This window comes from Phalacrocorax carbo, chromosome 9, assembly GCF_963921805.1.
Source record: "Phalacrocorax carbo chromosome 9, bPhaCar2.1, whole genome shotgun sequence".
In the NCBI taxonomy this organism is placed as follows: Eukaryota; Metazoa; Chordata; class Aves; order Suliformes; family Phalacrocoracidae; genus Phalacrocorax; species Phalacrocorax carbo.
This window is the reverse complement of record NC_087521.1, coordinates 29,541,423-29,566,997: the sequence shown is the minus strand read 5'-3', so window position 1 is coordinate 29,566,997 and position 25,575 is coordinate 29,541,423. Positions and strand designations below refer to the sequence as shown.

The window sequence follows — 25,575 nt, the reverse complement described above, 5'->3', positions numbered from 1 at the left end:
TGCTTGAAAAGATTATTTTATTGTTCCGCATTAAGAGGCAGTGCTTGACAGCCTGTTTTACAGAAAAGTGCCCCATTTTATTTGAACACAAGACTTTTCTGCCACTTTCGTAAATTTAAGAACCACAAACTGATCATCACCTGCAGTTCTTCCTACTCTGGTATGGACTTGAAATAAAAAGCAACAAAAAAAAAATGGAAACCAGCTTGAAAAGAGAGCATTTATTTTCTCTGTGACCAATAGCTCTTGTGCCCCAAAATACATGAGGAGCTGAAAAGTCAACTGTAAGTCTCTATGATTCTTTCAAGGATGAAAGAATCATAGTAAGCAGTCTAGCAGTCTAGCAGTCTAGCAGTAATAGAGCTTGCTTCTGATCTCATCCTCCTTTGTACCGTTGTGTATCCATTCAGTTCCAGGACATGACTCTTCCTTTACACCAGCGTCAAGCAGATCAGAATCAAATCTTCCACCTGCTGAGGGAGAGTTAATGGGCATTGTTAATCCAATATGCATCTATGCTTTGGCCTACTAGCCAAAATAATTAGCCCTCTAACAAAGAAAGGAGCCTTTGAAAACTTAGACATGGGGAGGAAATAAGCAAAAGAAGTAGATCATGAGGCTTACAAGGCTATATAAAGCCTCTAAGTTTTCTTTTCTTCCTTTCATCCATGTAATATGAAAAAGAAGGGACTACTGCTCTAAGCTTTCGGGCACTCACATCAGGACTCACATAGTTTATGCACAAATGTCAAAGAATTTTCAAAACTGACGTTGTTTGAAAGAAAAGACCTAAAGACAGTGATATCGGCTTGACCTAAAAAGTCAGGGTTTCTGTTACAAAGAGCAATTACAGGCAAAGGGGAACTGTGTTTTCAAAAAAAATTAATGGTGGGACAAAAGAGATGGAGTTGCCTTTATTTGTAGACTGTACATGAATTCAGGGATGTGTCTGGTTCTTTGGAACTAGCCCATTGCCAGATGCAAAGCTGTGGAGAACGGCTTGTCTCTGAAGCATAGCACTGAATCTTCATGCAATGGGCAAACCACTCCAGGTGTGATTTGATGAGAATGGGCTGTAAGTATAGATCAGTTCCAGAGTATCACCAGAGTTGATATCAAGAAATTGGCTTTAAAATGCTAGTAGAACTGACTCTACATTCAGAGCGGAATGCTCTGAAGCATTAAGATATTTCTCTTTTCAAATAATGCATCCAGTGCAGCTCAAATATTTAAAACACGAAGAGAGCTCTAGTTCTGCAATAGCAACAATATTTTTTTCCCTTTAAATCTAATTCAGGAATGATGATTAAAAAAGTCTGCATTAAAAATTCTCTTTTGCACTGCTGCAGTGTTGGAGCATTGCCATGGACTTTTTGAAGAGTTACTCCACATCCACATCTATTTTCACCCTTTCAGCCCAATTCTATATTGTTACTGCTGAGTGGTGGTGCTGCCTTTGAAAACATACAAAGCAGGTGATTTTCAATTGTGTAAAGCTGTGTTTGGCTTTAGGCATTTGAGTTCATGGGAATAGCCTTTCAAAGTGCCTAGTCCAAAGCACAGTGAAGTCAATGGAAAATCTCCAGGTGACTTCACTGGGCCTTGGATCCAGTCCAAACTCTGGAGCCTCGAAGTCTGGAAGTCTCAGCTGGGCTAGAAGTTAGCCCTAATTGTTCAAAATCAGAATAAAAATTTTGCAAGGTCAACCTCCTCCACACATGTTGTGTCCTATTTTGCAATGACTTCAGAGTCTCCTCGAAGGCCACAGGCATTCAGCACCTCACAAAATGAACTCCCATCTTAGGATAAACCTTCTTACAGAAGTCACAGCAGTAGATGTGCAGTGGATTCGTTACGTTATCCAAATCCTCTCTGCCAAAATTTCTCCAGCTGTGCAGTTTAGTCATTTCTAGCCACACATTGTGGTTCTGGCTCATCTGCTGAACTTAGAAAGACTCATGGAAATTCACTTCTAGGAGACTAGAATCAGCTAAGAAAAATAAATAAATAAACACAAAATTACAAAAATTTAAACTAAAAGTGTGATCTGGTCTCCAAAACAATTCTTTACCCATAAAGTTTCTACCCAAGGAACCAGTTATATGCGTGTTTCAAGGAACTATATTGTTTAAAGAAACTGTAAATGTCACACAGTTAAAAGACAGAGATGCAGCTAGATTTAGTTAAACAATTGACTAATAACTCAGTCAACAATATTCTTATCCTAGGTAGTAGTTATCAGCTTAGACAGCTGTTACAATCTTTCACTGTAATACTTAAAAGGCAAACCACCAAATTCAATACCATATTGTTTGTGTAGTAGTGTTTGTTTAAAGGTAAATCACTCATAAAAGTGTAATTTCCTGCTGATACATAATGGTGGATAGTGGCAGGAAGCCGGTCCGAGCAGACTGAGACCCTGAGATATGCAGCGCTAAATAACAGCAGTACTTTACCCCAGCTCTAAAATGATTGTGTTTTTACACCCAGTCACACCTAAATTAGCACCAGCATATTAGGCCTTCTTGCAGATACCTCTTTTCTCCTTGTGCAACAGCACAAGATAAGAAAAAGTGCTACAATTGACACAATGAAGTCGTGTTTTTCCAAATAAAGACTCCTTTCCTGCCAGGGAGACCCTGCTTCACAAAATTCCTTCCCCAGTCTGTTTTTCTTATTGGCTTGTTACAAAATCATATATATTTTCTTGAAATTAGTAATGAAATATACAGAATCACATTATATTTAGGTTTCCTGCTGCTTGCTTTCAGCTGACACACTACCTCATAGGATTTCATCATTTCTGGAACTGCTAATTGAAGCTCCCAAATTCAGAGCGTTTCATGCACTGGTTTCTGAGTGTCAGCAGCTTAGACAGGACAACTGCTGTTGGCTTTGGGAGAGCTGCTCTAGGTTGATGCCAGTATAACCAAAACCCCAGTTAACTTGTAAGCATGTTCACCCAATCAGATTTTCACCCAATGGCCCTTCAACCTACATAGGGGCTGGCAGTAAGAAAGCACTGGGGATGCTCCCAGGGATTAAGTTTGAGACACTACATCAAGCATGGGGTGAAACATGCCCCATAGGGAATCGCCTGTCGTTCCCATCCTTGTCCTTTGAGTTGAATGCTTTTTGCCCAACTTTATCTGCCTAAATTTCAGGTTGCTAAGTCCAAGCCAGCTCTCTATATGATATATTTTAAATTATAACCAATTAAAAGAGAGGCAGAAGGCAATTCATGCTGCACACTCTGTGTACCTCTTTTGGGCAGAATGAATCAGCATCCATCTCTCAGATGGTCCCTAGTGCCCAAGGCGGGTGGATGTGTATTTCACTTTCCTGCATTTCTCTGAAGAGATATCCCGGGATGCCATCAATAAGCCTCAATGCTCTGATGCCAGAGCACTCCCAGTGTGCCATAAGAATGCACTGGATAAAATCTTATAGCCTATAGCTCAAGCCTACGCAGAGTGGGAAGGAAAGGACTTGCACTACATCTCTCACCCTTCCTCTGCCAAGAGCCTAATTGCTCAGCCAGCTTAAGAGAGGAAGAACAACTTGTGTCCTCTCTTTTACCCGTCTGTACCTGTAAAGCTGGACCCAGCCAGACCTGGATCTAAGCCACAAGTGTTCAGAGGAAGTTTTGACAGAGGATGTTGAGCCTCATTTGGTAGGAAGGGCAGTTGCTGTGAAATTTGTACTGGGACTCTCTTGTTCTTTTGGACAGTGGATACTTCTGATACGTGTATATACAGGTATTTTTGACCTAATTCCTTTTAGCAGTCCACAGAAAGGAAAGAGGAGTCCTGCAAAGATCACAGAAAAGTGAACTACTCTGCTAAATATAAAATCATAAAACATTAATACAAGGCTAAATTGGAAATCAGTTCTATCTTCCTCCATCTGCCAAGCTCTGCTTTCTCAGCAGCAAAGCACGTAGCTCAGGGAAATTCTCCCATCTCTCTCCATTAGGGTTTGATGTTATCGGCTTTTTCCTGTCACATACAAAAAATTACCTTTAATTAGCTCAGATTACAGCTATACTACCCAGCCTTGGAATCTTGTTTTGGGATATGAGGAACCAGTCATCTTCTCAAGTGTCTTATGAATCAGCAGCAGCAATAAATACATCAAAGTCCTGCAGCTCAGGAGTGCTGTCTGGCATAAGTGAGGCCAACACTTAGGCCTGGAGATGGAGCTGCATTGAACATGCCATTCCTTGTACACAGTCCCGCACCTAGTCCAGTTCAGCCATCAGTGCCCCTAGGCTATCTCAGCACTGAGAGGAACAAGAACAAAAAGCTACCTTGCCTTCCTATGTCAGCAAGTGTATCCCAAATTATGACCTAGATAGAAGACTTTCTTGCCTAAAAATGCTATTTTTCCCCCCAGGTTTTTTTTATTTGGTTTGTGTTTGTATTTGTTTTGTTTTGTTTTGTTTTTTCCTAAACACAAATGCATTTAGGAACATGAGTTTCCTGTGCAGTGTGAGCTGCTCGTATTCCCTGAAGTTCATGTTGTTAGAAATTAAGAGGGACTCATTTCCTGATAAGTTGGGTGAAATCCTTTTGCAGGTTGCATAGTTCACAACTAAATATAGCATTTGTCAATGCTTTCCTCACCCGGAGGAAAAGAAGATTGTCTATTGGTTTCCTTTTCATTAAACAGTTGCTAAAATAAAACATCTTTGTTTAACTGAATACCTCTGCAGCCTTAGTCAGGTGCAACTCCTATTTCTTCCAACAAAAGGATAACGAGGGAAACATGCAACTGCCATATAACCTTGTCATTTGCTTTGAGGGGAGGAAGAGTTACACGCCAGTAAACTGTTTCCCTCAGTGTTTCAAGGCAGAAGGAACAGCTGTCAGTCTGGGGGCAGCAGGATGGAGGAGGATCACACACTGCATAAAAGCAGAATATGATTTGGAGTTAAATTGCAATCAGCAGGGAAATGGTTTGGAAAAGGCTATGAGGGACACAGTTTTCTCATGGCAATTCTCTCTGCTGGACCATCAGGTTTCTGCTGTGGTAGGTGGTTCCTTACCCAAAAAGTTCTCTTGAAGCCAAGTGAGATTTTACAATGACTCTGGTGTGAGTGAAGGTGCCTTAATTTGGCATCACTTGTGAAAAATGGGCCTCTTTGCTATGAAGATTGACCTACTGAATCAAGGACTGGGTAAATGTCTACATTTAAAAAATATTATTTCTTATTATTGTTTGCATTGCAACCCTGACTGAGAACAAGACCTCTTCATACATACTGAGTCAGACCCTGCCCCTCCAGACCTGCATTTGAAGTCAGTGAAGTCATGTGGCATAGCAAAGATAACAGAAATGGAAGAGAATGGGAAGGAAATGAAAAAAGGAAGGAAATGAAAAGGGGAAGGGAAGGGAAGAATTAGGTTGTCAGAAATCACACAAGAGGTTAGTGGCAGTACCTGAATGTTGATTTTAAGACACTAGTGATAGAAAGTAGGAATATGGGGAAATAATTAAGGAAATCTCCCCAGGAGTTCATCACTTAATTGATGATAAAATTTAGGTTTTCTGAATAACACTCTGTGTTATTCATAACAACAGAATTCAGAGTAACACACTCTGTCAATAACATACATAGACCCATGTTTTTGCAGTCTGTACTCTGAACAAGCATAGGAATCTTGGGCTTTTCTTTTCTTAATTCAGCAGGACTGAATTTGTTCTCCCTTCAATTACAGCAGGGGTGACTTTGTGGAAAACCACTGGCTTATACCAGAATGGAATTCAGCAGAGAGCAGAAAAACAACAAGTCACTTTGCAGTTGCAGTGAGGCTCTGCCTGCATTGCCTTTGTAAGATGCATTTGCTAGCCTGTAAACTACTTCCACATGAACCTGAATCTGTCCCTTCTCCCTTTCTCCCTATCTTAAAATGGGACAGCAGAGGCAAAGCCCTACACTGATCTCTGGCTGTGGCAGCCTGTGCATTCATAGCTCCCCAGGCTTGAATGCCTTCTCTAGCCATAGAAGAATAAAACCAGTCAATGATTGCAATTCATGGATTTGTAATTATACAGGTGTTAAGGCCAGAGAGGCTGTCATGATCTTGTGATCTGATAGTCTGACCTTTGGTGTAACCCAGGGCAGAGAAATTCATGCAGAAGCTCCTGCACAACACTGTGGTCTCAATTTGTGGTTGTTGGTGGTTTAGAAACTATGGCTTGCTCCAGTCTCCTGATGATGGAGAATCACCACATCCCTGGTCAGGTATTGTAGTGGTTTGCTACACTCAGTGAGTCACCTTAACACAAATCCTTTTAAGCCTCACAGGCCTCCTCTCTGCTTGCAAACCTGGAAACCAAGACATTTTACAGATTCTGTTTCAGTACAATACAAATAAAAGTCTCGTGTTGGGTCTATTGCTTAGTCTAAAGCATCCAGCAGAAATAAAAGCTGGTGCGGAGAATGTATGGATAGTCTCTATAAAGTGTCACTGAAGAGAGGAAAACCTGCTTTCTACCTACATCACAAATTTACAAGCTAATGTATTATCCAGCACAGATGTTGTTATTGAAGCCAGTCTTGGCCTCAGAGAGAAGGTCTGACTTTGCCAAGAGGCTCCTAAAGACATTGAAACTGAATTTCTCTTCCTATTTGAAAACATCTCTCGCTGAAACACTCTTTGAGGGAAATCACAAACGCAGGAAACAGCCGTTACATTGCCACATGTTTGTCCATATAGAAGGAATGCGATGACATCATTTTGGAATGTGCTTTCTTTCTCAGGTTTTTGTTTTGGTGGTAGGAATGTCACTTTCTTAAAAAGTAAAGAACATTCTTGGCTGTCCTCTCCCTCCCCCTCCTTCTGAATTTTGCCTACAAATCAATATTCCCATCTCCTGCCATGTATTCTTCCCAACCTGTCAGATACCATTCTCATGTTACTAGTACAACCATCTGATGTCAGGCATCCCAACAGGCAATTATAAATAGTCATTTACTATTAGCTAGAGGGCTTATTTCTATAGATGTAAGTTTCAAGATGTTCTTTTCTATTTTAACTTGAAAGCATTACTTATTTGCGTTTGGCAAAGAGGATTTGACCATTTAAAACATGTCCATTTCTGTCATGCTGTGGTAAACCCCCAAGCGAAACCTTAGCCCTCTGAAATGAACCATAAATACCTCATGTTATCCATTTTCCGAGGAACCCAAAGGCACGTGATGTCCTATTCTCCACAAGTCTCACTGCGCACCTCTTTTACAACTCTGCCTGAGACTGCCCATTTCCCAGTGGACACAGCCTTATAGTCAAATAACTTTTGTCAGTGCAGATGAAGCTGGCCAAGATGTGGAGACCTTCTTTGCCATGCTTTTCTGTGGAACTGTCACTTTTTCCCCCATTTAAACCTAATCCATGTGTTATGAATCTCTATTACATCCCCTACTACATTACACTTTTATGCTTCTACTTCCAATTGTTAAGACTAACTTAAGGTTAAACAATATTCTAAACCAGTCCATCAAGGCCCCTAAGGACTAATGCCCCAAGGGACTGAGATGCTGGAGAATGCACCTGCACTTCCAAGAAGCAAACCGTGTCTCATCACGCCAAGTTGTTGTCTCTGGGAGCACCTGCCATCTCATGGAGGAGTAAAAATTCAAAACTGTCCAGGAAACAAACCTTCAAACAGAAGAATCTGAGAGTTTAATACTACATTTCTCAATGAATTGGCTTCCTGCTGTGGATCTCAGTGTGCTTTACAGATGATCAGGAGAGAAATGATCCTTCCAGGAAACATCACGGGGCAAACTCTACATGGTTGGAAGGCTCCCTGGTCTGCATAGGGGAGATGAGTGTGGCTTTCCTGAAAGACAATGCTGGAGTTTGTCTCGCAGCAGTCTGGGACCTCTTCGAATGGCAAGTGGATCCCTGCTGGTTGGAAGAACAAAATGAGCTTCTTGACCATGCTAGCAGCCAGACTCAGAGTGTTTAAATTTTGTTATTGAGAAGGGCAATGTATATCAAAACAGTGAGTTACACAAACCCTACTGATTCCTAGAAACAACATGTTTTCTGAAGAGTATGTGCTTCAGCAATGAACAGGTGGAAAAGAATACAGTAGAAGAACGGCAGGGTATTGCTAATATGGGAGTAAATTCAAATGCAAAAATGTTAATTCCTGTGTAAATGAAAGCTGACTCCAGAAAGTTAAGTCTTAATGTTGTCCTGTCTTAGTATATCTCATCTCCCAGAGATGACATGATGTGTTTCCTAAGTCTTTATTCTCAGAGAACTGCAACATTAACATCAATCAAACTGCAATTTCTGGTCAGGATCATCATGTCTATAGTAATGAATGCAGTGCTAGTGAAACCCAATTCACTGTCCTTGATCTAATGTTCCGTCTGATCTCCAGAGTCATTTCCAATGAATGCTACTGTGGTTTTTTATCATAAAAGTCTTCCCTTTTATTGAAGAATGTTTGACAAAATGCTAAGGATCTGTAATTGGACAGAGAATCAAAATTATCGAATATAATCAAGGACATTGCAAGATCAAATGTTGACTTTGCACTAGCAAAGCCATCGCTACAAAAGAATTAAGCCTGGCTGGGCAGATGTAATCCTGCAAGCATCAGCTAATACTTTTTCATAAGTCTTGTCTACTGGCTACAAAATGATTATGCAAAACCAGAGGCTTCCTACTGACTTAAATCAGTATTGTGTGTGGGTGTAAGGGTGTGCCTTCACTGGAGCAGTTTACATGGCAGGAGCCAGAAACCCAACTCAACAAGTCTCTGTATTCTTTAACGATTAGATAAACCAGTAGTAAGTTCATAATTGCAATTCCACAATGTAATTTCATGTGCCTGGGAGATGACAATATGCATAAAATTAAAAGAAGAAAAGCTCTTCATCCCTGCAAACTATATTACTGAATTCTCCAGTCTTTTTTATTTGCAGCATACAAGCAGAGGGAGGGCAGGGGTCACCCTGACCAGTGTGGAGGTACCAAGAGGGAAAGAGGGAATCCTCAAGCCTGTAAATTCACTGAGTTCAGTTCAACAGAAAAGACGGAAACCCAGCTCTCTGATATGCTACCTCTTCTTCACAATTTTCAGCTTTTTGGTTGTATGCAGGAGGAAATGTCTTGGGATAAGGTTCTTAGACCTAGTATAACAAATAGGGTATGAAAAATCCTTTTTACTCTGACCATCTTTGAAATAACAAAGCAGCTCAATTTCTGAATTATTATATTTAAGCTGTCTTTCAACTTTCCTTTTTCCCCCGACAGCTTTAAATCTCTCTGTGGGTGGAGGTCTAATGTTGGCACACACAATTCTATACTTTAATCATTTTTTAACTACGAGATCAAAGCAAGTAGGTTTTTATTACTCCAGTGTCCAATACTTCACAACTTAACTATTGAATGTCAGGCAACAGTTCTTCTCAATGTACTGCATTAAAGTGAATCTTTCCAGCTATGCTCCCCCTCCACCAAGATAAGTATTAAAGAAGAAGAATATTTAGTTAACCATAGAAAATTAGTAGTAGTACAAATAAAATATAACAAACTTGTTTCTACATTTACTCTAGGGCTGTGCGAGCAGTATACTGCCTAAGAAGAAACCCTGTGGCAGACATCATTAACATCTTCTTCATCTGATTTTAATTTCTGATTTTCTTCACTTTCCCTGCTCCCACACAGGAGCCCAGAGGAATTAATACCTGGCCTGTAGCCAGACTGTCTGGGTGAGTTGTCCCCTAGGGTTTTATTCCTCTGGCCACAGCAGTGCAGAGCCATCACACCAAAAGAATGAAGGCATCTTTTACTCCCCCCGGTGTCAATCCCTCCCTAACTGTGCCTGAATCCTGTCTGTGTTTCTGGTCTCTCTCTAACGCCCTGTCTATGGGAATTCCTCCCATCCATTTGAGAGCGTCTCACTCTTATGGCTGGGTATGATGGGAGTAAAGTTTTCCAGACTGACTGCATACTTGTTAGTTCTTTTGTTGACATCACTGGCTTTGAGTTTGGCACAATAACTGCAAGACAGGCCAAGATTTGATCACTACTTTATACTTCTGGAGAAAAGATTTCACTTGCAATTATACATAACTTGTTAATATGTTCACTACTGCTCACGGGAAGCGGCATTCTCTCATTTAGTAGTCGAGAGGAATTTTACCAGTGTCTTATTGTGACTACAGCATAAGCTCTGAGCTAACTTTTCTGCCTGTGAATCACTTTGGGCACCTGGGCAGTCCCACTGATGTTTGCCATTCAGCTGCTCTACATGCACGTGGATTTGCCAGGTGGCATTTCCAACCGAGTAGAGCACGCACAACACTTGCACTTTGTTGTCAGGTTGAAATCCTCCCAAATACTCCTCTGTCACAAGCTGTTCCAATTAAGAAGGCATGCAATAATACCCCTAATTACATTTTACTTTGATGAGAGATCTAGGCATTTTTTAAAAATGCAAGTTGTATAGGGTTAGGAGAATCTTCAATTCTTTGCATATTTTGGCACGAGCCGTGTCTCCACCCTTCGGCAGGCTCCAGGCCCTGCAGGGACACGTGCATCTCTTCTGCCACAGCAATCCAGGCTCTGGATGCCAGATGCCAGCAGTGCGATGCAGGGTTACTTTTTGCTGACTCACCCCAATGCTAAATCTGCAAGCTCTGACAGCTCCAATGCAAGAAGAAAAAAGACCCTGAGCAGTCCAGGGGCTCAGATGGAGGGGTCCTGCTGTAAAATGCTCCCTCAGAGCTGTCAGGTTCAAGCAAATGCTTAGAAGGAGATTTATATTTTGTTGATTACAATGGAAATAAGCCACAAACACAAATTCAAAGAGTGAGAGTCAACCAAACCCATGTTCTCTTTGAGTGAGATAAAATCTCTACCTTTTACACGCCTATCTATTGATGTGTTCCTGGATAAAATGTGTAATTTTAATTAACTGAAAGTACCTGCCTTTTATATTGAACTTGGTGCTAAAAACAAAGAAAATCATAGAGCAAAATGCCATGTTGGCTGAGTACATCTTTCTTTTGTGCTGAGAAATTGGTACGTGCACTGCTTTCCTCTCAATCAATACACATTAGTGTATAATTGGGGACTCTAAAAATATCTGCCTCACTTCGCTAATTCTTTTGCCAGACAGGCAGAAGCATTTATATGTTAAGCTTCTCTGATGCAGGTTCTACAGATATATTTCTTTCTACTAGTGAAGTAGCTACAAGGAATGCAATTATCCCTAAAATAAGGAAGGAAAAGAAGAAAACCTAAAACCAAATATGTCAATATAGAACTAAAGTTAAGCACAAGGAAATTAGATTCTTCACTATAATTTTTCGATACTACTCTAGTATGAAATACTTGTTTCTATTATTTAAACTATTATGTCAAAAACATCTCCATTTAATACACATATATGTAAGTACGGATGGAGGCACACATATTATATTTATCTATTTATATCTCAAGAATGCTGTGGTTTTGTTGGATCTCAGGATTGTTTGGTCAGTACAGATCCCTTGATCATACTACAGGACAATTTTAGGTCAGGAATTTATATTTACACTGAGTCAAAATCTGAGCAAATGGGTATTTCATTACAGCTAACTTTTAATCTCCATCCAGACCCAGGTCTCAAACACCCCTTCCTGGATATCCTCTGTTGTCTCTGCCCAAGGGTTTTCCATCTCACTCTCTTTCGACACTACCCTGTTGCTTGGCTAGCAAGACACATTGCTTCTCTAACTAGATCAGGGATTTTGCCAAGTCCTATTCCTTCCACTTCTGTAGCATATTTAGAATTCCTCCAGCCCTCTCTATCTTGAAATTCTTGGCCCTGCACAACTGTTTTATTTTGGCTGCTAGAATCCCACACTAACCTAACCAGATTTTGGCTGGCAACACAGATCTTTTTAACCATGTCTGTTTTTCTCTGGGCACATCATTGTTTACCGAGTCTGGTGGTGGTGGAACCAGTACAGTAAAACTCAGCATATAAAGACACCAAGGAAAATCCATGCTGAATCTTTAAAACAAACAGAAGTGCCACAAAACAGAGCTGAGAATGTGACTTAGCCTAAGACTCAGGTTTTCTTTCGTTTGTTTTTCTTTTTGAGGATACCTTATATCTGTCTACTGACTACAGCTTCTTTTTAATGTTTCCAAAATGTAAGCATATGATGCACAATTTTAATTTTTCCTGCTCAGTTTGTGCACAGGTGAATGCCCACAAGCAACTGTCTCTGGGTAATGGCAAACATGATGCAGAGACTCTGAGATTCTCCCATTAAAGCCGACTGAACTGGGCTATTATAGCTGGTAAAGTCTGCTAATATATTAGTTGATTGCTGGTTTAATGTACATTGGTAGATAAATGTAGATGTTGGTATTGGTGATGGCAGTGATAAAAATACGAAAGTACAAATACACTGTCTTCCGCTGCAAATCATTACTACTCTTATCTTCCCCAATGGTTTAAGAAAAAATCAGCTTCAATTTATCCCATGCCCATTTTCATCAGTATTATCTGCCTCCTCTGCTAGGTTAGACAGAGCACTAAATTCAACAGTTTTCCTATCTACAAGATGTACAAGATTGCTTTCATTTAAGAGTTGCCTCAGTGGTTTACTAAAAGACAAAGTTCATCTTTTTTTTTTTTTAAGAGCTTTTTATAAAACCCATTTTGGCTGAACTTGGAAAATGTGACTATACAATGGGAAAGGGCAGGCCCTTTTTTTTTTTTGTCTGAACACAATGGCAGGATAAGGGAGGCACCGCTCATTACAAGGAATACACTTTAATCAAGTTGCCCAGCACCAAGTATTTGTCTTCCATCACTCTAGATGCCAATGTTTGTTTTCTGTCTGGGAGAAGAAAGAGACACCACTTTTCATTTTAATAAAAATCTTACAGAATGAAGCAAACAGATGACATAATTTGGAAGATCTTCTTTACTTGGTTTGCAAGTGACTTAGGAGGTAAAGATCACTGGAGGTCTCCCATTACAGCATTGCTGGAGGAGATTTAACACTTTGCTGCTCAGTTTGATAGCTAAGAAGTGTGAGATCGTGTTTGATTCAACTCTCCCTGCTTCAACATTGCCATTATTATCACGTACAGCTTGGACTGAGTGGGACCTGCAAAATATGCTGCTGTGACTACAATTGCAGTTGGAAAGGTGGAAATCTAGTTTTATTAAACACACATGGGCACATGTGTTAAAATTAGTTCTGCAGCTAAAAGCAGGACTTCATCTTCAGTCTCACGACAGTCCCAATTGCTGGTACGATAGCGTCCAGTATTGCCAGTTTTAAGGATATCATCGCAATCTTCTGATATGTTTCTTTATCCTACAGTACTGGTTGTCTAAGTATATGAAGACAAGAAATCAGCATCGTAAGAAAGACTCATCTTTCACCTAAATAATTCATTTCGAGCCTCCACGTTTGTGCAGAAAAACACAAAAGCCTTGAAGGCTCATAGTGAAGGAAAACTGAAATGCTTATTTATTTTGAATCCTCATTATATCGAGGCCAATCTCCAGAACTTTGGGACTCGAGTGCTACATTTTTATGTTGTTGGCTGACAGCAGATACTAACAACACTTGAGGGCTTCAAGCACCTTGTCCTGTCTGGATATAGCATTTGATAACAGCAGAGACTTACTTTACGAGCTGTGACCAGGTAGAAGTAACAGCCTGAAGACTCCTGTTCTGTTCTAGGATTCATCTCCTTGAAAGACAGATCTCCCATCCTTTTCTCCCAGCAGCACTTAACTCCCCAAAATCAAGGGAGGAAAGGGTAAGAGGAAAGGTGAAGAGACAGGAACACGAAACCTAAGTCCTCTTTCCCCTACATCACCTCGCACACAAGGCAGCAGCCCTGCTGTCACTGAGCTGGAGGCACAAAAGATGCCAGCACTGCAGGTTGTCCTCCAGAGACTCTCTGCTGAGAACACAGGAGGGACACCAGGGAAGAGGAGACAGGAGGCAGTGAAGGACTGGGACAAACATATTTTCTGCCATGCAGTTCTCCCCAGATAAATCCCTACTTGCCCTGTGTCACACAGCCCATAACAGCTGAAAGTGGGTGGAATCAGTCAACTTGTCTACGAACTAACAAAAAATATCATATTAACTATCAGCCACCATGAGACAGTTTCCCTTGGAACTTGTGCTCCAGTGGTGAGTGATCCCCACTGTTGGAAACACACATCTTATTTCTCATTTAAACATGCCTCACTGTAGCTTCCTACTGCTAATTCTTGTTATTGCAATACCACATAGCATCTCCCTGAAAGGGCGAATTAGGCAAAACTGAGGCATATAAAGGTATTGCAATTTTTTTTTTTTTGTGACCAGAAACTAGGACCTGCTTTTCTGTCTGCCTGCCCTAGAGAATACAGCAGGTATTACTGACAGCATGGAGCTGCTTTTGAGGCCCAGGCTACCTGTGCAGTGTAGCTCATGTACAAAAAATAAATGGTATGTTGTAAGGATCTTGTAGTAATATCTGGCAAAACATACACTGGACACTGTATACCTTGAGGGGGGCATTGACTGCTGACAAGATTCAGTCTTGTCCCAGAGCCATCCATGAATGGATCAGTCCTCATTTTCATAAAATCCTTGTTTATTTTAGTAGCCCACTAATTACTACTATTTAAGCAAATGGTACCATGTATGGTCTTCCATGTGCATTATTAAGAGCATCAACAACCTAGAGCTGCCAGGCACCTATGAGCATTGCAAGGTGCTGCATGCAAACATCTACACCCATCAGATGGGCATTTATTTGATTATCCCTCTGTTTTACCTTTGCTGTCTCTTCAGGCAGTTCCCCTCTGTGGGCACTGTCTGATATCAGCTGCCTACCAGTTTTAGCCATCAGTTGCTACCAGCTCTGTGCTATTCATTTGGCAGAGCTCTCACTCTCGAGCAGGTTTTTATGGTTGTGGGCATTTTCCTGTGTTGGACAGACCAGGAGTGAAGGTGCTTTCACACGCTTTTGGCCCACATCACCTCTGTGGTCCACGGGATATCCAACTCCCTGAAACCACATCCCCTGTTCACTGCTGACACTGGGAATTCATCTGGATTCAAAGGTACAAGATGTAATTTAATATGTACTTTTCCTCCCAAACACTGTAAACCACCTTGGGATTTTTTGGTACCATTTCAGAGCTGACATCCAGGAGGATGTAGGATTAATTTTCCTCTACCAAAACCAGCAATACTATGTCAGCAGACAGTCTGTCCCATAAGCTGGACATGCAGCACTCCTGGTGACATGAACACGATTACTCTGCAGAATAATCTGTAAAAATCCTGCTACATATCACCCACAGAGCGGTGTCAGAGATCCTGAGCTAGGGCAAAGGAGTGACCCAGGGGAACATAGAAAGACAGATTTCTGAAGACATCACTACACATAAAGCAGCCACTAAGCTTATCAACTCCAACACAAGAGTTTCATTTAGATCAAAACAGTTTAAATCAAAACATCTCATCATTCATTAGTCATGTTCTTTTCTCTTTTTTTCTTGTTGTGAGAAAATGTTTTTCTTCCACCCAGAGCTTTTAAAACAGGTTTTGTTCAGCAGTCTACTGTCCCTGCAGGGGAAGTGCAGAAAACAAGTGGAGAAATATATTTTCTATATATTGGAAATCTTTTTTTCCAGTCAGCTCCGTTACTGAGTCAGCTGTCTGTGTGCACTGCCAAAGGAAGTAATGGAAGTCATTCATACAAAACAGAGGGAGCACAAATCAACAGGAGAGAAAATTGGGTTTCTCTTGAGCCACCGGCAAAAACAAACCTAACAACAATGTAAAACGAGACAGGTCTCACTGCAGACTTGCAGATGCCCTGTACTGTATCGATGATATCTAAGTTGCATGACTGTTTCGCCGTTCTTTTTCCTTTAATCCGAGTAGTATCAGCCTTCAGACAGCTTCTCAGCCTATCTGTCTGCTTGCAGACACTACTGCATTGATTTCCATCTGGTACATGTTTAAAAGTTTTCCTTGCAACCTTAAGGATTAATTGCCTTCCTTTTTTTTTTTTTTTTACAGTTTAGATTCTGAAGAACGCTGAAGGAAACAATCATAGCAAAGAGGCACCAAATCTCTTGCAAACTCTCCCCTGATCATTGGGCATTCAAAGATCTACTAGCAGCTGTTAATGTAACGTTATGGATGTTTAGCAGGACTTCCTGTATCTAATGAACATAGCTCTTTCAGTGAGGAGACAAAGTGCAATGCTGTCCCAGGAAAATAAAAACGATGTAACGTTCAGTCAGGAATGCACTTACTACATGGCCCGGAATGGTGAATTGATCTCATGCTTCTGTAACAAAGATCTCATCTGTAGTCCCTATGCACTGCAGGCACTGGCACAGCTTCAGAACGAGGGCGATGATCCTGCTCCCAAAAGGAACTGATTAGGAGGGATGTTCCAGGAGCTATTTGATACAGGCAGCACAATCCAGAATGCCATTTATTGATTAAAAAAACCCTCAGCAATCTTAAATATTCTTATGCCTAAGAATGCCAACAGCATCATCTAACTGACAGTGAAAATAAAGGCTTTATAAGCACTCCTATAAACATGGTATTCCTGGATTTGAGGTAAGCAGAGTGGATGGACAGATGTTTTGGTGTGATATGGCACATAAGAGAAAAAGGCTGAGTTTGTTTTCTGCTGCTTTCCTGTTGATTTTTACAGGAATTATACACGTAGGTCCATTTAAAATCCTACTGCTCATTTGTTGCCCCTGTTGCACACAGAAAGTATCCAGGCGTATGTGAAGCAAAATGTAAAGTTTCGCGGTGACCCAGTGGTGTTGGAAACAAGGACGATGCAACACAGGCAAGTTATAAGAAAGGCTTCCAGCATCTTTTGCCAAATATCCAACTTGTAGCAAATGTGCAAGCAAGGGAGTGAAAATGTACTTAGAGTTTTGCTTCATCAATACTATAAAATAAATCCAAGTTAAAATGGGTGTTGACCAATCCAATTGTCAAACATTGCTGCCGCAATACAAAGACAAATGTTTATTGGCTTAACTTTGAAACTGCAGTAAATGCTCTTCTATTCAATTAGATAAACAAATACAGTACTGAGTATATAATAGGGTCCTTTCAAGTAAATTATACTTCCTAACTCATGTGTAAAAGAAAAATGACTTCTAATGTTTATATTCACGTAAAATAAGAAACCATCAAGGCTCTCCTTCTGTTATATTCCAAACATTAAAAAAAATAAAGAAGGTTTAAATGATGTCCATTTTATGACAACGTGAGCAACGCAAAAAAGTATAGCCAGGCTGACATTCCAGTGTTTCTTCTCACTATTACGAGAGAGAGGGAGAAAAAATTCTCTGTTCTGTTCTCATTTACAGTAGCACAAATCCCCAGGAACTGCACTAACTTCAGTTGGTTATTCTGGATTTACAGCAGACTGAAAGAGATTAGAATTTGGTCACACATGAATGAAGAACAGAACATCCACATTCACTCTAAATGTATTTTCCCTTCTTATGTACACAAAAGAGCAACACTGTCCTTAGCAGTGACAGATTATGTGCTATTGGTTTACCTGATTGCCTAGAGATATTTATAAAGGTACTAAGCAGGATGCCTCAGTGAAGGAAGTACTTCATTACCTTCTCCAGCAAATGCATCCATATCTATTTCAAGAAAGAACTGCATTCTCTACAGGATCAGGGTGTTCGGCAAAAGCCTAAAATGCATACATACAGCACTATGCATCCAGTGATGGGAAACACCTGTTTGTGAGTCTGTTCTGTTGTTTCTGCCAAAGATTGGCTCTAAGTCATGACAATCTCTCATGCAGATATATTAGCATACATGGATGGTGTAACTTTAAAATATGAAGTAGAAAACTGTAGTAGTTATTGTAGAGGGCTATGGTTAAAACAATAATAATTGCTGACCTTGATGAAGGAGGGCATTCTCTTCATACAGCCTGCTTAGCGATGAGAATCTCAGATCTAGTCTCAGCAAAAAAGTAATGCAGAAAATAGCTCCCTATCAATTTAAAAGCAATGACACCCCTTGCACAGCATGAACCATCCTAAAGTCCCATGCTTTGTCAGTCTTGTTCAGCTGAGGTGTAGCATCCTTATGCACAAGCAGGTAGCCAAACAGTGTCTTTCCTTTGGTCTTGACACCTACCACCATTAAATATATGTCTCTTCCATTCTGCAGGCCTTCTAATGAAGTGGCTGCAGGCAAGGAAGAGGCATTGAGAGAGGGAGCACTGCAAAAGTGAGGTGAAAATAGGCTGCTCCAGGAGATTGAGAGATTAGGGTTGGATATTCCTGGGCTCAGTTTTACTGTGAGCATACTAATGCTCAAATCTCCAGTTGAAAGTCTGTGGAAACCTCCTCTGCAGCCTCTAAGAACCCAGTGCAAAATAATAAATCCAGCAAGATAGTTCACATACAGGAAAGGGGGGGAAGGGTTGACTTTTGCGGTTTTGGGGTTTTTTTTTCTGAACTATAACCAAAGAATTGAAAATGTCTAAATATGCAGAACTTCTATTAAAAAAAAAAATTGTCAAGTTTCCAAAGTCAAGCACTTAAAAGTCTGGAAACATCAATGCCAACAATTTTGAAAGTCCAATGTCAGATGCAACTACTTGCAAGTTACTTGCTAAATCACCTCAACTCAGTCTGATCCCTATATTGCTTCCTGACTTCAACTCTCCTGTCCTGAAATCCTGCTGCCCTGTATCTCCAGCCCACGCCCCGCACTACCATAGCGCTTCCAGGCTCTGTTCCCCATGCTCCTTCAATCACACATGCTCTTTGATGAAAGTTACACCCCTTTGAAATAGGTTGTGGAGAGCTTACCCTGTCCTTCCTCAGAGCTCTCCTCCAACTCACATTAACCACAAGAATTTAGGCTGGTTTGTTCTGTGTTTTGATACTGATGAGCACAATAAAGTTCTGGATTCCTAAGCACCGCTGCAATACAAATAAATACAAAAATAAGACAGTATGCCTAATGAAAAAGAGGCAGGAAAATGGCCAGTTGTGTCTCCTTACCTTTCTATCTCATAAATCACATATACATGTATTTATACTTAAATATAGCAGAATAGAAGCCAGGTACCTGCTCCCTACATCTGGTGGAAAAAAAACCTCTACTTTTTTCTTTGGAATGTCTCAATTTACTGAACAGAAATATTTCATACAGACAAGTATTCGATTAAATTCCTTCGGAAAACAGGCAATCTTCCTCTGGAGCTATGCCAGCCCCAGCTTTGAGCAGTCCAGCTGGTAGTGTCCTGAGGACCAGGGCTTCCAGCTCCCACAGCTTCAGCAAAACTTGCTAGGGAAACTGCCTGAAGATTAAGGACCCGTGGGCTTAAAATGTCTGCAGTCCAGGGCAGGCTACCAGGCATAGCACAGTGTCATGGTGATTGGAAAGCTCAGAGATACCAGGGTCATGGCTAGAGCCATGGCCAACATTCAAGATTCCAACAACTCAGGCTCTAGTCCTTTTACAGACATTTTCAAACTATTGGAACATCAAGGTTTCCTCAGAAATCAAAATACTTTTCTCCTTCCAGTTCTATTGCATACTATGTGGCAAACAAAAGCAGATTCTTCTTATTCCTTTACTCTCCTTCAGCTGTTCCTTCTTACCATACATTAGTCTTGTTTGTGCCTTTGTATGAATTTGTTTGCAGCTCTTTTGGGAAAGACACCACTTTTCTACCTGTATTTGTGCAGTTTCTAGCGTAATGAGACCCAGACTGTAGCTGTACGTGGTACTGTAATACAAACAACAAGGTGTTACAATTTTCTTTTTTCCCTTATTAGAGCGGAGCCTATTGAAAAATCTAAGTCTTCCATCTAATCATTTTCACTCTGTTAGCTGTAGGCAATATTTGTCAGATAGTAATTAAATTAAAAGTATCTAAATTTTGCATGCATATCGTTTCTTATTTTTTCACAGATTGTGTTTTTTCTTCCTCGCACTGAAAAGCTAGAGATCAGAATTTACTTCCCATGTTCTCACCTCCATCTCTCTATATCATATTGCAACTTGTCATACATTATTAATACCTTATGAGCTGTCTAATTGACATATTACATATTTATGTTAGAGCTTTTTCCTCCACTATTTTTAGAGATCAATTTCACATGTCTTGATATTCGTAACTATATTTATACTGAATATATTTAAATTATTTTTTTCTTACCATATTTAGTTCAAGGATTTTAATGATGATATGCACTGAAAACAGAGCTTTGCATCAGCCTTCATTTCACAAGGCAGATGGATAAATTTCAGCTCTTCTGGGAAATCACACTATTTTACTAGACACAGGTGAGTTTTCCACTACAGCCACAAGACAGTGCTTGACTTTACAAAGTAAAGACCAAGATGGTCTTTTCCCGTTAAAAGAGACACACTTTGGTTTTCTCAAATCAGGGAGGAGCTAATGAAAACATCTAAGGGAAACAATCTGAAATACTCCTCTAATGTGGAGTGGTGCACATCAGCAATACCACACACCATTCCCGCCTTGCTCTTGCTGTCAGTCCTTACGAACCAAATTCTGCAAACCCATACATGAATAATTACTCTGAGTTCTTCAGGCTGAGGCTATTTGTGTGATTAAAGCAGCTCTGAACCAACCGATGGTGAATAAAATTGTTGGAACATAATGTTATGTACTGCAGTGCAGACCTCTAATTTTGTATTTTGTCATAGAAATGTAAATTATTAAAAAAAAAGTAATCTCCCAGAAATGTTACTACTAAAATAAAAATAAATTTCTCTAGGGCTCTATTTACAATGCCAGAAGAATTGCATAAGCACAATTTGTGACTTTCACTAATGTAACCAGGGTGGTTATGCCCCAGAACTGAGTAATAATTAAAAGCTAGATATTGGCATCTTCAGGCTTGCTTTTCCACAGGAGCCTAAGGCATAAACTTTGGAAGGCAAACTTCACAACAGCCACTGCGTTACTGAAAGAACCTGCACCTAATCCCCAGAAAGGCACTCAAAGCTAACATCCCTGTGGCAACACAAGGATGGCCCACCTGAAGAGGACAAGCTGTCATACTGCCAACTGTAAGGATTCCTAACATGAGATTACAAAATATACTGGATTTTGGACATTTTCACCCATCTATCCCACTAAGTCTGTACAGCAGAGGTGTCTGACCTTTCTGATACCCTTATGTGACAAAAACTGCATGTGGCCCAGGGAGCTGAGGAGGAAGAAGTTCTGGGAGTAGTTTCCAGGCAGAAGAGAATGGCCCTGCACGTGTCCCAGCCACCTGCTGCTGGATGGGGCTAAACCAGGCATGCCGCTGGATCCTGGGTGAGCCAGCAGCCATGGGCTTCAACAGCCTCTGCTGGCTTTCTTCTGCCCAGAGCTGGGGGTTCAGGTTATCTGTCATCCCAACATCCAAGCCTTTCTACTATATATGTGACATCGCCTTGGCACAGGACCTATGCTTAACAGCTCACAAACCATAGGCGTGCCATCATTTACATTTCCTGGCTTTTTTTCTGCAACCATGAGGGTTAGAAATCAGCCTTTAAAAATGACAGCTGAGAATTGCAAGTCAGCATGCCTCTAGCTGCTGAGGCTTTCATACTTGCAGTATCTTAGTAACTACAGTACTTAAAAATATCAAAAGAAATATAAGAAAGTAATGATACTCTATGATATACTAAGGAGCCCTCTGGAGATAAGAAAGGCTCAGGACTTGACATTTGCTCATGAGCAATGACATGTCAAAGAGCAAAGTGAGCCTGATAAGGATTGACTGAATCTAAAAGCACATGCAGAAACGCACACACATAAAAACTACCATGGAAAATGCGCTGCCTCATTGTGCACAACTGAACCCAGCAGCTCAGGTGCTTTGCTAAGCTCCAGCAGGAAGAGGGAAGTACTGCAAGGGTAATTCCTGGGTGCCCACCCATGGTAAACAGTGGGGCTGCTGCCTGAACAGATGGGCTGGGGCGGGTGGCAAAGGGCTGTCCTGACTCCCTGCACACCTGTACCTGTGTGCCAGGTGGAGGTGAGAGGTGCGCTTGGCTCCCGGAGCCATCACCAGCAGGAGAAGGGCCGTAGTGCCAGGCTTGCGCAGGAAACATTCCCCATTACGTCCCAAAGCAAACAGCCATAAAGCAAACTGGTAATGAGGATGCAGCCTGACCCTCTGCAAAGAACATGTCCAAGGCCTGGGCGTCTGTCTGTGTTTAAGGGGAAGGGAAGGACTGTATTGGCAGAAACTTCAAGCTCAAGGGGATTTTTTTAAAAGAACAACGAAAAAAATTGTTTGGATATTTTGCTGGTAATAAGTTACTCACAAAGTAACAGAGCAAACACTGCTTTGAAGGAAAGAGAACTCTATTAAACAAAGAACCTTACCCTGCAGAAAGAATTCCTTTTTACCACTAATGTTAACATTTCATTTTTTATAAGAAATCCCAGTGGATCTTCCCTTAAGACTCCAGCTCCAGACAGGACACTTCTCTTTTTTTCCCCTCTGCCTGTTGACCAACTCTGCTCATCCTTCTTTCCAGGAAAGAAACAAACTTTTACTCACATTTTCTTTATTTAGGCTGTTTATCATACTGTTACACAAACCATTCTCGGACCTGTTAGAGCCTGTACAGGCAAAACATCTAGATTTTAGCATTTTACAGCAGGACACCAGCAGCTCCAGGAAACTAAAGGACCCATGAGGAAACCACCCATGACAACATTCACAACCTTCTATCTGTTTAAAAGGCAAGAAAGCCACATATAATACAGAAGCCACTTCTAAGGAAGATAAAAGAATGTATTTAATGTAGTGAAAGGCAACCTGTCATTCTGACATGTTCCTGTTTTGGGAAGAATCAGATTAGCAATAACACTTACCAAGGAAGATGTGATGGCACAAGACAGGTGGGTTATGGAGGCATATGACTGGCAGCTACTTCAATTAGGAGCATAACGGTAAACATGGATAGTGCTCTGCAAAGGAACTGTGATGGCGCAGGGTAATCCTGGATGTAAGATGTTTGGGAACTGATGATCTAGGGACAGTATCACAGAAATGCAAATGATACTGTACGGAGTAGTGCTAACTGAAACCAAAAGATTTTGCAAGCAGTTAAATACGGGCTTGAACCTAAGTATTGGAACCATCCCACTGAAGCTAACAGACATGAAGATAGTACTTGAACACCTTGGAATTAGGAATGTCTATTTTCACAAGTTTCTGGAGGAACACCAACACTAGTACTTCTGCTTTAAAAAAGGAGCAGACACACAGGGATGTCAAGAAAGACACGACAGAGTAGTTCAGAGATCTGCAAGCTGATCATTACCTGGGGTTATAAATCCATATGGGGCAGCATTCCATCTGAGCAAACATGCCTGGTCTCTCAATGTCCTTTGGAATCAAGTTACTCCAGTGAAAGCGGTGAGCGCATGCTGGGCACATCTGCCCTGGTGGGGCTTTATGTGTGAACAGAGCCCTCCTGACCCCTGAACCGAGCTGCTGAGTAGCATCTCTGCATTGTATCCCCTCGTAATTCTTGCTGTGAAGCCACTGCATTTAGAGTCACATGACAGTCACTGCACCAGACAAGCTACAATAGTGCAAGGAAACAGGAAAGCAGGAGCGTGCCTCACCCATTCAAAAGTAAGTTATTCCCCTTCATTATTGTTCATTGGAGTAAGTGGGAGCTGAGGGGCATTTCCTTCCCGGGAGTGCTCCTGGACCAGCAAGGGCAAAGCCACCTGCTGCACTGGGTATCTAGGCCTTAAAGAAGAATTGTAATGAAATTCAAGTTCAGCTGCTCAACACCAGTCCCGCTACGCAGGGCATATTTTTCCTGTTTATTTTCTCACTCAGGTTTCACCTGTAAAATAGTAACATTAAGGCAGTGCCTCAACCTCAGCCTGTTAAATCCTTAGTTCAGCTAGCATATTCATAAAGAACATTTCTCAATAAAGAAGTCTACAACCTTCAGTTGCAATTTTAACACTAGAGACCCCTTAAATGCGTTTTCCTGAAACACTGCGCTCAACTGTTCAGGTGCATTAGCGAGATCAGGTCTGTGACACATCACAACTCCAAAAGCTTCCCACCTAAGCCCAAGAACAGAATAAGCAATCCATCACTTGCTATGGCATGTTCCGCAAAACACACACACACACACTCAAAATCTTAAAATGGTGTCAGAATGTTTATTGAAGAGGGCAATCTAACTGGCTGAACGGACCTGGGTACCCGGTAACTTTTAACGTAAGCAGAGATACTGTAAACTTGCTGGGCATGGAAGCTGTGTTTATACTTAAACTGGACTTGGAAGAATGAAATAATTTAATAGAAAAATATAGCTTAAGTTCCTAGGAGCTCTGAATGACCTCAAGATCATTCCGAAAAACCAGAAACATAGGGAAACATCCAATGATGCAAATGGAGTTATTAAAATATTTTCAAAGTCAGCTAATAAAATACATTTGGTTGCCTATTTGTTATGATAGCTTTGCAAATACTTTTTAAAACACTTTTCAGTCCCACCAAACATTTTTCTGTCACTTGATTATCACAACTGATGGTACGTGTTCTGCAGTGTAAGTGCTGCCACATTTACTTCTTGGTGAGTTTTGTAATTACTGGATCCGGGTTTTTTTAGCCATACTGCAAAGATTCTTAGTACCGCATAGCAAAATAATAAACTTCCTTAGTGATGCAGGGGAAGTAGATTAGAAAAAGAAAAAAAGAAACAGATGCAAGAAATTTCACGATTATTCTCAGTGCGGTCAATATATTGACAAAATAAATTGATTTTTATAGCAACTAAAATAGCTGTATACTGGAACATCTACATAGAAAGTGAACACAAATCAGAGGTATAATGACCACAACAAACTGTGAGCTCTGTTGTTCACGAATCTAGAAAAGCATGATCAGGAATACCGAAACACCAAGGGGAACCTAACCTAATGTTGCATAATGCTGACCAAATTCCTACGAGAATAAGGAAATCCTTAAATCTATTAGCTATTTATTTTAAAAAATGAAGTAAAAAGGGAGAAGGTAATTATCTTGGAACTGTTTGTGAAAAAGCCGGATGAGTCTAGTGAAGCTGCATTTGCTCTTCTGCCAAGGGCTGGGTGCGCGGCCGTGACTGGAAGCTGGCCCTGAGGGGGACCGTTTGAGCCGCACCGACTGAGGCGCTGCAGCTACCAACGGATCCGCACTCACACCTGCGTACCCCGCGCCGCTCATGCAGCTCCTGCTTTGACATGAAAACGCCACGCAGGCAGACGTAACAGCAAGGTCCTCAACCTGCAAAACCTTACGTACGTCCAGGATCGGGACACCTGTGGCAAAATTCAGCACTGAGGTGTTTTGGGGGAGTGAAGGTGACAAGGCCCCTCTATGCCACTGCCGCATCCCCGTTTTGGGGGAGAAATCCAGCATTTCGGCTGCTCTCAGGGGGAAGCGGGCAGGAGGAGGCCGCAGCTCCCTCTTATCACCGCTCCGCGGGCCCGCCTGCCAGGGAGGGAGCCG

At 41.1% G+C, this 25,575-nt stretch overlaps 1 long non-coding RNA gene across 1 annotated transcript; it reads right to left on the bottom strand.

Annotated features, from left to right (window-relative positions):
• On the bottom strand, positions 1–25,575 carry LOC135315049 (uncharacterized). The gene is made up of 2 exons (XR_010374500.1): positions 25,269–25,575; positions 1–473 (listed from the first exon to the last, which is right to left on the bottom strand). It is a non-coding gene; the product is annotated as an uncharacterized LOC135315049 (long non-coding RNA).